A 12,297-nucleotide genomic window follows, 5' to 3' on the forward strand; every position below is an offset into this window, starting at 1 on the left:
GGGCACAAGGGCTCGTGCTATTTCAATATTACCAGGCCTGTCACTACTGTATATCATGTAATGTATTTTTTCCGATGTGCAACATTCTATAGTCAAACCATCTAGGCGCTAGTATGGCTAATTTGAGTGTCCTCAGTGCCATCCACTAAAATTCATCGTTTGTGATTTTTGATACTGCATCGTGCAGTCCAACTTTCCTATGATAGAGGGCTTGTTTGACAGCTAAAAATAGCGGCCTGTCATTCTATTTTTTACATTATTATTCTTATGGTTGGAAAATCAAAGCTCGCAAACAGAAACCCACTCTGTATGGGGTCTCTGGCTGACTATAGGTGAAGGTAGGCACAAATGAACGTAAAAGAAAGCAAAGGAGAGTGTAATTGGCTTGAAACAACGACTATAGCAGATCATCAAATACTGTCGCAAGTTAGAGCCCTTCGTCATTATTCTGGTTATAGAATATTGTGTTTTATAATAGCATTTATGATTTCTCCAGCTGAATGATCTAACCAAGAGCGCGGCATTAACTAACGGCAACAAATTTTACAACATGATTCTTGAGAAGTGATCGACCGATTGATGAAAATGGACTGCCACAAACTAAAGGCAGCTAAGATGTGTGACTATAATATAAATGTAAGCCCGACCTCAGACACAGCGCAGGGTGCAAATGGACTGTATATGTTCACTGTTGTTCAACCACCTTTCATCTGAAAGGGCGCGATTAGGCTGAATATTTCCTTTTTGACTTCAGACTGCTTCTTTGTGGCTGCGTGAAAACGCAGTTTGCGGCATAAAGTGAAAGCAAGCAAATGAAAATATACACGCATCACAATTTGTACAGTAGTTGTTAAATGTGTAGATTAAACATGAATCTACTCTATCGACTATCTATCATATCGCATCTCTATGGCTTGGATTGCTATATCTGTCTGATCTACTAATCGCATTCTATAAAACCAAATACTCCTGTCTGTCCTTCTGGCGTCTGGTGCTTGGTACTATGGATACGTTATAGACGAAATCAATAATTACATACTATAATTAGTTTGAAGCGATGCTATTATAGCACATACCCATTAAAGCCTAGTTACAAAATACGTGAAAATATATTTATCTTACGTAAAACTTTTTACTTTATAAACCATCAACTAAAGGCCAAATCTTCCTGATGTGGTGGCATGAATACGTCATGACCCACTGCCGATTGTGCTGGGCATGTGTAAGTGCGACACTCTATTAGATTTTGCATTTAGGATGTGAACGTTTACACTACAAAAGATACAACTACAATCAGGCACTTCTCGGTTGTTGCTATCGGTGTTGAGATGATCTGCTTTTTGTCTGTGTGATATTGGGCATAAAACGCAACACAACATCATAACATCAGCACTAAGCAGAAGACCAAAAGTAAATCTTCCTCCTCTATTCCAAACAGAGTATATCTTAGCTTTTTTGCTGAGAAACTCCTTTGCATAGTATTGTGGTATCTATGAATGTTTATGTAAGCAAATATTAAGAAAAGGTAAGATGTTGTGTTGTTTACTTTTGTGCAAATATACAATGTTTTGTTTTCAAAAAAAGTAAAATGCTAAATGCAAGTCAGTTGTTTTATTAGTATTTGCCATTAACACGTATATAAATAGGAATTATGGATAAAAGGGCTGGGAGTTAGTTATTTATGTTTTTTTTTAACTAATAAACAAGCTATTAATGCTCTTAAAATAGAACAAAAAACACTGAAAAAGAGAGGAATTCAAGTTACCTATCTGTTGTCATTCTGTGTACTCTCGTCGTCAAACAGTATTACAATGGCAGGCAATGGGCTTACATGCTTCGCTTAAGTATCAATGCAGCTGTAGTGTGGATTCAGTGTTGGGGTGTCACATGTAATTAGAGCATGCGCCGAATGCCATGGTGAGTGAAAGTCAATGTATCTATTGTAGCAGCCATATCCACGCGCATATTAAGCCAAATTCCCCTACATCGCTTTATGAGAGTTCGTCAAAAGAAGCAAGCGGTCCTGGCTGTACCCTGTATGTGTTGCTTGAACTAATCAAAACAGTATCTACATTGACGAGTGAATGGTTATTCAAGGCACTGCATGTGCAAATATTTAAAATAATAATATGAGATAATAAGATAAATAATAACTAATAATAGATAATAATATAATTAATCAATAAATACAATAATAGACTTGGGCCTAAATGCAAGAGTACATCGCATTGTCGATCAACCATAGCGCCGCATCACTGGAAACGTTTATGTATCGAGAACAAACAGAAAATGGTTTCAACTTAATCTAATTCGACATAGAAAAAAAACGCCTGACCGCATGCGAATAATTATGGGCAGAGACAGAGCACAATATCATTGAGGACGTAAAGTACAGAAACATTTTGTTCATTAAGAAACCGTGCCGATAGACATTATCTAGTCTTGACAGCAGGGATACAAGCTTGCTCCCTACAGACAAAAGATAAGCTCATCAATGAAAGATATCGAAAGGTTGAGATCCAACTTCAAGATGTCCCCTGGAATGCAAAAATCAAAAGTCCATGTAATGCATGTTCAAATGAAGCAAACGTGTCCTCCCTAGAGAACTGTTATGTGGGGCATGCTGATCTAACCAAAGTCTAGAGAGTCTTTAAGAATAATCTGTTAGGATGATTTATTTATGTAGCAACCTCTTGTTTTGTGAATAAATAATTGAAAATTAAGACTGGTTTGACATGTTACAAAGTGCTATATGCCAACGGTCAGAACTAATAGTTTTAAGACTATATAAATGATTTTTTTTTTTTAAGTGTTTTGACCATTTCAGTTTACATATAAAAAGACCCATTTTTTTTTCAAGGGCATTAGCATGTAAACATGATATCTTGTCTGGTTTTAACATATATAGTATCATGAGCATGGTGGCTCCGTGCCTTATTTCATCACTATTATGGGCAATCGGAGAAGGCTGTTTCAAAGACCAGGGGCTCAAACCTTATCCCGAGAAAGTGCCTGTAATCAGAGTAATCTGTTAATAAAGTTGTGTGTCTATCGGGCAAAGCGGTCTGCTGCAAATGGGCTTCTGAGGGCAATAACTACCTGTACTATTCTGGTACAAGTTACTTAGCTATTTTGTGTGTTTTACTTAGTATCGCATAGCCACGATACAGTTGATCTGTAGCATTTAACAATACGATTCGGATCCTAATACAGACAGTCTGCCAAATGGATTAAATTAGAAAATAAATAAGAAGTAAAAATATTTTATTAATGTTTATTATTATTATTGGTATTATTCATGACATCTAGATATTTAATAATAATTAATAACAATATATAACCTTAAAGAGAAAATAAACAAAAAGCGCGGGAACAAAGCCACGGGCCTCGATAAACGCGCTCAAATTAAAAGGGCTTGTTATCAATTGTGGTTATGATTTGATTAGACTAGAGAGTTGAGCTTGCAGAAGGTTTGCGCAACTGTCTGTGTTTGATAATGTCATTTAGCACCTCTTTCTTGTACCAGTAAATTCGCCTGTATTGAGGTCAGTGTGCCTCATTAATTTCTAAAGTGGCGCGCTGGCTATGGCCATGTAGCACGTTCAATATGCGCTGTTCAAAATATGGCAATAGAAGAAAATTTATGATGGCAGAGCATTTGACGCTGCTATGTTTTTTAACAGACTTTCCTTAGAGTAATAGATATTTTGTAGATCATAGAGGCATTATGGCAGACTAAAAGTAGGGTGCCTAAGAACGTCCTAAAAGTAACATTTCTACAAGGAAAAAAGGTTGATTTCTAGCAAGTTATATGGGGCATCAGGATCGCGCGAATGTGATTAGTTATGGTAGTGAGAACGCAGTACCTCAATCGATGCGTCCCAGCAAATGGCACGCAAGAGATGCGGCAGCCGTCATGGCGAGCAAGTGCACTCCAAGCAAAAGCATGGAGAGAATCCACCAGGGGGCAAATCCACAAATGGCCGCAACCGAGAAGAATCACAGCAAATCTCTACGGGCCCGAAAAAAGCAATCCACATCCAAAGGGCATGGGGGCGGTAGAATGGAATCCAGCACATCGGCGGCAACATAATCCAACAATGCACGCGAGTACCTAGGCGGGCATCAAATTCCAGCGGGTCATGCGCATGCAGCAATCGCAGGTAACGGAACAAGTGCATTAATGCTTTGATTTATTAAGCCGGGGATGAAGCTGGTGTTATTAATGCTGTAGGCTCTTAATAACAGCTGAAGGCTGAGGCAACACATGATGTTTCTGCAGGGCGTCGGTGATTTTATTGTTGAAATATAAAATGGCTGATTTGTCCGGTCGATATGAAGGCGACAGCTTGTGTTCGCATTTCTTTACATTTAGGGCTGAACAATCTTATGCTTGGAATATAATTGCCTTGACGGGCACAAATTTGGCTGACACGAATAAAGAATAAAGGAGGACATGGTAAAGTGGCTGGCCTTTTTATAGGCAAATACAAACAAAGCAGTACTCATTACACGCGACTCTGCTAGCGCGATCGCCTGCCACAGCCTGCAGGTCAAAACGTGAAAGGGAGAAAATAATTAAGTCTTACCATTAACAAACATCTGTCAGGCCGATCCTAGGGCAACGTGAAATTGGTTGCCGTTGGCATTTTTGTGTCTGCGGCAGGTGGCAGTGCAAGGTAATAACCGAAGCAGGTCATCATTCCCTATTTGTTTTTCTATTATGTTACTACAAAGCTCACGAGTGTTTTGCGTTAATATTATATCCCGCAGCCAAAGGAACAGAGTAGGACGAGAGGCATGATCAACGTATGCATTTTTTTTAATGAATCCATTATGGTCTGTTGTTTGTGCTGCCTACTTGTGAGGATGCACTTAAACAATACTAAATGCCCTTTCACATGAAAAATAAAGAAAGAAAAAGAAAAACCTATTAGTGGAATACTTTCCATCTTGATCCCTATGATAATACGCCTTAAAATAACGGCATGTCTAATGCTTACAGTGTGTTTTTTTAAAAATCTAGGTTTAACACAGGCATAACTCCGTTTTTTTGTCAAAAATGACTGCGGAGCAATCGAACACAATCATATTGCTTAGATGCGTTGCAGCGGCAGCTATTAGGAATTAACAGATAAGCAAAGCAGCAGATGTTGTAGAGGGGAGTCTGTATTAGTAAGAGATGAGGTGATATGTTAGGCCGGTGTTAAAACTTTAGAGAGGCCAGAGGATGTCGAGCTTGCGGCTACAGTACTGAGAAACATGTTGTATGCATGGCGGGCTCTATACAGATCAAAAAAAAGATAACGGGGCGTCGAAAATGGACCATCAGAAAACGTCATTCTTGGCAAATACTAAAGCCTTCTACTCTGTAAGTATTGTTTGTTTTAATATGGAAAAATACCAGCATAGATAACACTTGAAATGCTCGAAAGATGCCAGGCAGTCCTTGGTAAGTAGCCCGCCTATACAGCGGGGCTCGGTTTAAGAACGTTAGGCTAGTATAATCAGTCATCAATCTACTTAGAATAGACAGTGTAGCAAAGATAGGCTGTGCTTAAATTTAATCAAGCAGGTCACACCACAACTAAAATCGGCGTCTTGATTGAATATGCATGTTGGTAACTTTTTAAAAAGATAGATTTCTTTGAATTTATAGCATGAATCACGATAATGGGCTAATGCTGTTTTTAGCCATTTCATTATGCTTTTTATCTTCATTTCTGTACCTGTAAAACTAATGTTGAGAGCTACCACCAAAAAAAAAACAACATGAAAATCTAGTGTTGTAGTCTTTAGCTTTGTGAATCTTAGACTCTTGTATTTTAGTTTGTGGATGTTGGCTTGTAGTTAGATGCGATTAATTTGCTTATTTTGCTTTGTATTTTTATTTGTAGCAGTATTAGTTTTTTTGGGGCGCGTAAACTATAGTACGCAGAAGGCCTTAGTATACCTAAACTCGTGACTCTAAAAGCGGCTTGATACAAACCACGAACCGTGAGTAAATGTAACTGTACAGAAAAAAGGCCACGGGCATATTTATGGCCATTTTTTTATTATACATCAGAAAATTGTGCTGAAAAAAAGCAGGCTATACAGCCAATATAACGCTACTATTATGATAAAATAAAGCAAAATCAAGTGGCTACTTCATATGGGAAATCAGATTTAAATCAATGAATGTAGACCACGGCTCACCTACGTAATAGGCCATGATAGCTTATCTAGCATTAGCAGCCTTATCACCTGGCATTCTTAGCTAAACAGCATAAGGATGCACTACCCAGTTGTGGGCACATGAGAACACAAGAAGATGAGTATACACATGTAACTCGGTCATGAAAAAATTAAAAAATAAAAAATATGAGCACGATGAAAAGTCTGCTATAATGATTGGTGCGCAATAATGTTAAAAAAAAAAACAAAATGCAGGAATCAGGGTTGCCTTATAAATGGCAAGGGAATCCGCTCACTTTCAGATCTGCTCTATTCTTCTTAAGTCGACAACCATACGACTGATAACGCCTACTTCGAGGCCATAGGTAAAGTGTAGCTAGATAGAACGGCTTGTTGGCTGCCTATTGTGTGTTATGAGGCCCCCGAGCGGAGTGACAGAGTCTCAAAAGAATCACGGCAAATAGCTTTAAAGTGTTATATTTATAGAGGCAATTCTTAAGTACAGAACACTTTATGCAAGAGAGACCTCGCTGATTATAGTTGTTGTGCATGAATAATACCGGGTCAGGCTAGTACAGTAATTTGAGGATGGGGCATTCGCTATAAGCAAAAAACACAATAAGGGCTTGCTTGCCTTTGCCTGTATGGTGGTCGGCGTGGCCTCTGTGCCACTACATTCATTCGCATGGCATATGTGCGGGTTTGTGTGGGTGGGCCTGTGGATCTCGATCCCAGGGCTTGCATCTTGTCGATTTTGTGGCATGTGTGTGTCTGATGCTCTCTGCATCGCGCAATTCTTGTGTGATTTTTATTGGGGCGGTTTTTTGGATCTTTAATGTGGGGCATTTGTGGAATTGTCAAATGCAGGCGAAGTGGTGAAAATGAAATGTTGTGAACTGCATCGTAGCATTTGATGTGGAGAATTTTGACTCTACTGTTTTATCACTCGGGGCTATATTACTAGTGGCATTATCAACGCATCGTAATCGCAAAAGAAAATTAGTTTTGTGGGCAGAGCAGTGACGAGTAGTGCGCAGGGCTTTTTTATATTTTCATTAATTGTATATATCCGCGATATATTATTTTTTTGCTGTATTTATTGTAATAGCACTATGAGAAAGAAAAGAATGCAATGCAGCTGCTCTCTCTTCTACTTCATCTTATGTAAGAACTAGAAGAAAAGTGCTCGTCATATTCTGAACGCTTTGTAGTCTAGTATTGGGATCTTTTAAGTGCCAAGTGTAAAAAAGGATTCGTGTACTTAAAGCAGGGTTGCTGTGCGCCTCCTCCAGCTTTTCCCAACTACAAAACTGGCGCAATAAAAAAAAAAAACCTAAACAAAAAAACAAAACGCGCTATCAAAAAATCATACTAAGATCTTACTTTTTATAAACTGTTAGGCTGCCTTAATTAAGAAGGAGAAATTGTATTGCTTTTGCAGGATTAGGTGTTGAGGCCGGGGGGGGGGTGCTGAGAGTACCTCTGAATGAGCAGTGGCATGGTCTACTTAGTCTTCCAGGTCATAGAAGAACAGTAGCGGTGACAAAGACAAATTAATATAGAATCAATGACAATTGATCAGATCAGTGCAAAGGCATACTACACAATTCATACGATGTCAGTCGTCCTTTTTTAATCTCGTGCATCTACTTAAAGAGCTATTTTCATAAATGCACAGGTTAAAGATTCATTGTGGTTGTGCTGGGGGCCTCTGGCAATATTGGGAGTTGCTCTTGCTCAATGCTTTGAATGATGAGTAGGCAATTTCCTCTTTTGAAGAGAAAACATAATCTTTCTTGTGCTGGTTGTAGTATTTTTTAAGTATCAATAGACGTAAACATTACAGGGAAAAATTCTGTATAGTGCTCTATAATCAAATACTTGATGGCTTATAAGGATGTTACGGACAATTCTAGAAACCTGAAGTAGCTTACATATAACAAATATTCATTCCTGTGTACCAAGACGACTTTGCCAGTGCAAACGTGATTGGTTTTAATTCAACCACACAAAAAAGAGGTTAGTGGAAATGGGTAAAAAGGGCAGAAGGTTTTAATCATCATTATGCCAGTACTGACGTTTTCTTAGCTCTGTCTGATTGGCATACCTTGGCAAATATGTCAAAATAAACCGTCCTGTTCCAAATATTTAGTTTGGTCCTTGTCCATAATGTCCTACTTTACAACCATCATAAATATGACGGCATACCAGAAAGACAGGCTTCCTGTCATCACATAACAGCACAAGGGATCCAGAAGAACTTGTCGAGATGTTACAAAAAAAGGTTGGATAAACCATTTTAAAACTACCTACTTCCGTTTTACAAATCACATAATTATTTAGGTTTTTGTTTGTTTTTCTAATATCAAAAATTATTATAAAAAGTAGTTAAAACAAAAACAATCGTTCCATATCATATATATCAATAAGACTACATGGATGAACAGGTATAACAAGAAAAAAGTGCGGCTTATCAAACCGATCAATTACCGAGAGCAAGCAACCAAGGGCAAAAGCATTTGTTTTTGCTTGTCTATATTCTCTCTATTTTGAAAAAACCGCCGTGACATAGCGCGTGAATATGCCTTTGTCCATCCACAGAGGCAGAAGATAATGAACTATCGGAGTGGGCTGTACTTTACTTGGTTGCAGAAGCTACCATCTCTCACTCCCATTCCTACAGGACCTGCAAACATAATATATAAAGCCATTAACAGCAGAATACAGCAGAATCACATGATGAGGGTCCTGAAGGGAAAGAGCTTTAACTGAAACCCATTATGGGTGGACACTAAGCTCTGCCTTTTGTTGCTCTCAGTGGAATGCAGTCTTGAGACAAGTAGTAAAGTAACTACTTAGAAACATTTGTGACTGTCCTTTAAAATATATATGCATGTATGATATACATGTTTATTAATATTTATTAACATTAATTTTGTTTCCATGCTTTGCAGTTCTAGTGGTAGTCACTTGTTTTAAAAAATAAATAAATAAAATATAATATATATATTAGTATATAATATATAAAAAATCACTTTTATTTGTATTGTCATATTAGTAACTACTGGATAAACTACATGACGAATATAACAATGTTAAGGTTGATAAAATTAAGTGAAATTGTCTATGTTGTACATCATGTTAATTAGATTAGTTATGTTTGATATGTTTCTATGATACTCTTTGCTGTTTGTCCATCTTAGATGCTCAAAGATGAGGAATTAACCATGTCCTCCTATGTAAGTCCTAAGTATAACTTTTATATTTCTATTAATAGCTGTCAAATTTTTTAAATAAAATGTAAACTGCGTTATAATTAAAAAAAGTTCCATGTGGTATTGTATTATCCAATTAATCATATATCAAGAAAAAAGAAAACATAAGAAAGCAATCCCACTTTAAGTTGTTATAATGTATCTCTTCAGAAAGGCAATTTAAATGCTATAGAGAAAGATATAGTCATGTATGAGTTGTCCTTGATATTTTAAGAATGTAATTATTGCAAACCCCTGTAGTGGCCAAACGAAGGATTACAAGAGCTTCCACAAAAAATGATTGAATAGCACCGTACGAATACAGATGTCCCTAATAAATGTCGCGCTGAAACTGGAGCAATCCAAGGCGCTCCCAAAGCAAGATGCAAGGTATAAATGACGGCTGCGGATATAGTTCACATTTTTTGCTTCCTAAAACTTGAAATTTCATTCATATAACCCTTTTTTTTTTAAAACAGATAAGAAATTGCGAGGTCCCACGTTAAGTGCAAGGTACTACATCGTGGCGTACAAGACTGTAGTGTCGAGTTGGGAAGTGAGGTTGACTGATGTTGATGGGCCCAGGAGAGGAAAGCCGATATCCTTTTGGGCCATTCTGCCCTGGTGCAGAACAGCTTTCAGAAGGCTGCCATGGAGAAGTATGTTTCCCCAAGGGCATTTTACACGCGAAATAATACACAACACACACACACACCACACACAAACACACACAAAAACACACACATACACACATCACACACACATCACACACAACACATAATAAGTACTAACAGAATTATTTGAAGCAGATAAGAAAAAAAACAATATTAAACAACCTACCCTGATTCTTGAATTCCTCAGGAACCCACTGCGAAGTTCACCGGCTGAGGGAGACGATGACATCTAAGTTGTTTCTCTGAGGTGATGAGTTGAACCTAAAGTCCATATTTTTTGAACATACAAGAGAGGTTCTTAATCTCTTGCCTTGGTCAGTGCCTGTGTTGGAGGACAGAGACAACGAACTGTAGTTTGAAAGATGTATCAGTCATCATTAACTGCTAAAACCGGCTCGCAAGGAAGTTTACAATTATCTAAATAGAGTATGATATGTATGAAACTGTATATCCATCAGACTCGGACAAGTATTTTCTTTTCACCAAATACACGCCCACTATCTTGTATGGTGTTAGTTCGCAAGTCAAGGCTACACCTAAGAACGCCTAGAGCAGACATTGGCCACCTCCGATGTCACCCTACTAACAAGAGACCCTGTCTAAATGTGACAATTCACCGGTCAGAGGACATGCACACAGTCCCCTGCGGCCCTCTATCACGGCTTGGTAAGTCAACTCTGTTTTGAATAAGACAAACAAATTAACTCTGTGGTGGCTGGATATCTGATGGCTTATAATAATGTTTCAACTTGCTTGTCTGGTTCATCACATAGCACTAACCCACGTTGCTCAGCTCATCAAAAGCAGTCAAACCTGGCAACTACAAGTATTGATATTGCACAGAAACATATGACCTCACTGCTTCCTGCACTGAAAACCATGCAGGCGTGTGCCTTTTTCTTACAAAGTGAGGTTCATTGACAGCTACATGGGTCTTTACTTTTGACTGACCGTTAGTTAGTTTATTGATCTGCTTATTCATGTCTGATTATAACAGAGGGCCAGTATGGAGTTACTAATGTAGGAAAACAAGTCTGACTCTGGTGGAGAGTGTCCTGTAAGCACAATGACACGAAACGTGTCTTTAGAGTGCATGGTAAGGCAATCATCGGAGACACTTAAATTAACATGCATTTGCAGTGTAATTACATTTTAATTAACGCTGTTTTCCCCTTGTTTACCAACCTCGAGATGTCAGCCAGCATGAAGACCCTGCACCTTGATGGAAGCATTGACTCAGTCCCATCCAATTAAGGATATAAAGAGGTCATGCTGTATCTTTTCTACGGGAACTGGTGTGGCCTTGTGCTGGACCAACCAACAATGGAACATAAACAGAGGCCACATCCGTAGCTCTACAAGCTCATCGCTACATGTCCGCAAAATGAAATTCCTGACTAGCCTGAACAACTTCTTTTATGCCTTCCATGCTCTACCGGAGGGACCCTGGACTGATTGCTCGCTCCCTGGTGTACCCAGGCATTTGTTTCCCGTGGGTCACGCCAGAATGCAAACCTAGCTCCATCTTGGCAGGTTCTGTCAGGACACTTTGGACCGTATCTGTCTGTTTAGAGAGTTGATGCTGCGGCGTGCAATGGCCATTAATTTGGGGAAATAGGTTGACTATCCCAGACCATCCAAGAGACTTGGTTGAGGCCAAATGTTTGACGAGCTGCCAAGATACAAGAACAAAGCTAAGCCAATGCTCCTAACTATAGCTCCTCAGCATGCGTGTCCATGGACTGGTGAGGAAAAGAAACTCAAACTGGAGTCATGAGATTGAATCCTAGTAGTGGAATATGACAAGTTTTATTCACACTGTTCTATACCTAAGGCTCTATGAAGCTGAAGGAGGAAGTGTCACCACCCTGAGATTTCAGGGAGGCCCGCTGATTATGCTCGTCTGTACAGATTGGTGACTGCATAGCAGATTGCGACCAGGAGACAAGTGCCTGTACCTGTCACAGAGGGTATATGTTTCATACCTATATCCAGTCCTGATCGCTAGACCACAAAAATTAAAAATAACAGATGATATGTGGATTAATGAAATCTACAATATATGAAAGCTTCTAAGGTCATTGGAACATGGTCTGCTGCCATCGGAAGGGCAAGAAATGACTCTAAAAGTGCGAGCGATTTTTCCAATGTGTAAACCACCCAGCTGCATCCCATGAGTTCTCAGCAGCGCA

The sequence above is a fragment of the Cyprinus carpio genome, chromosome B20 (genome assembly GCF_018340385.1).
Source record: "Cyprinus carpio isolate SPL01 chromosome B20, ASM1834038v1, whole genome shotgun sequence".
NCBI lineage: Eukaryota > Metazoa > Chordata > Actinopteri > Cypriniformes > Cyprinidae > Cyprinus > Cyprinus carpio.